This window comes from Mastomys coucha, unplaced genomic scaffold (genome assembly GCF_008632895.1).
Source record: "Mastomys coucha isolate ucsf_1 unplaced genomic scaffold, UCSF_Mcou_1 pScaffold6, whole genome shotgun sequence".
Classification (NCBI taxonomy): domain Eukaryota; kingdom Metazoa; phylum Chordata; class Mammalia; order Rodentia; family Muridae; genus Mastomys; species Mastomys coucha.
This window is the reverse complement of record NW_022196912.1, coordinates 5,062,284-5,064,187: the sequence shown is the minus strand read 5'-3', so window position 1 is coordinate 5,064,187 and position 1,904 is coordinate 5,062,284.

The following is a 1,904-nucleotide window of genomic DNA, read 5'->3' as shown; positions in this document are numbered from 1 at the left end:
GGGGAAACTGGGAATGGAGAAATTTACATGTAAATAAAGAAAATATCTAATAATAAAGAAAAAAAAGATTCATTTTAATTTTACCCAAGTGTTGCTTTTTAATGAAGTATTTTTTTTATTACATTTTGGGGGACCGCATGAGTGTGGGAGCGGGGCTTTGGGGTGGGAGGAATAAGGAGCTTATCTCAGTAAGAAGACAATTATTCCTCCCATCTTTTTAGCATGTCTTCAGCTCCTTAGGGGACCTTAGCCTGAATCAGTTTTCCTTTGGGTATCAACTCCTGGCCAGGTGAGTGATAAACCCAGCTCGACTAACTCTTAAAGGAGAAAACGATGGTATGCAGTGCTCTAGTCTTTGAAGCAGAACCTAGAACTAGAGCTATTCCACTCTTCTGACCACAAGGCTAAGGAGGGGTACATGAGATGTTTCCTCTCTACCAGAGAAACAGGAAGTGAAATTGAGGTCCAGCCTCTGTAGCCTCTGGGGCTATTAGTTACTATAACAATAGGAAACCCATATCTTCTTGATTACGTACAAACACACATGCACACATATGCATATAATGCATCTGAACATACATGTCTAGTATGTTATATATGCATATATGATCTTGTGTGTGTGCGCGCACGTGTGTGTGTGTGTGTGTGTGTGTGTGTGTGTGTGTTAGTCACTGAAATAATAAGCGTGTCATGGAATCTTATCCATCTTTGCACCCCAGAAATGGGTGTGCTTCCTTATGTCAGCCGCCACATGCAAACTGGGGTACAGTAGCAGCAGGTACATGAAGCCAAATATAAATATTATGTGGGAGAGGTAGGCAGATTTCTGAATTCGAGGCCAGCCTGGTCTACAGAGTGAGTTCCAGAACAGCCAGGGCTACACAGAGAAACCCTGTCTCAAAAAACAAAAAACAAAACAAAAACAACAACAACAACAACAAAAAAAACTGGGGCTGGAGAGATGGCTCAGCGGTTAAGAGCACTGACTGCTCTTCTGAAGGTCCTGAGTTCAAATCCCAGCAACCACATAGTGGCTTACAACCATCTGTAATGAGATCTGATGCCCTCTTCTGGTGTGTCTGAAAACAGCTATAGTGTACTTACATATAATAAAAATAAATAAATCTTTAAAAAAAAACACAAAAAAACCAAAACCAAAACCAAATATTATGTAGGAAGACAGTACAGACTTTGTCACAAGTGTGTAAAGTAAGTCAGGAAATCTTTTTTTTTTCTCTATTTATTTTGATGATGTCAGGTTCTTTGCCACTACTTCCCTAATCTATGAAAAAAGGCTGAGTAGCTGGGGATGGAGGAGGATCCTGAAAGCCACTGTCCCGTGCCTGTCAGACTTATGGGATGTAGAAATACATCTGACAGGGCTGGCAAGATGGCTCCGTGGGTAAAGCAGTTGCCACACGAACTTGGCAACATTCATTCAACCTCCACAAGCTTTTATAGAAGGCAAGAACACCAAAGGTGTTTTCTGACCTTCATGCATGTGTGTGAGCACGCTCAAACACACACACACATACACATGTACACGCACATGGGCGCACACACACGTGCAATTACTAAATAAGTTAATAATGAATTATTCTGTGGGGATTTTAGAATACTTATTTTTATTTTATGTATATGGGTGTTTAGCCCACATGTATACTGTGGGCATGCTCTGCGTCTGGGGAGGCCAAAAATGAATGTCATACTCCCTGGACCTAGAGTTATAGATGTTTGTGAAGTGCTATGTGGGTACTGGGACTCAAACCCAGATCCTCTGAAAGAGCAAAAACTGCTCTTAACTACAAAAATCACCTCTCCAGCCGCAATAAATAGATAACTTTTAAAGAAACACATTTGACAATTTTTTTTTTTTTGGGTTTTTTGAAACAGGGTTTCTCTGT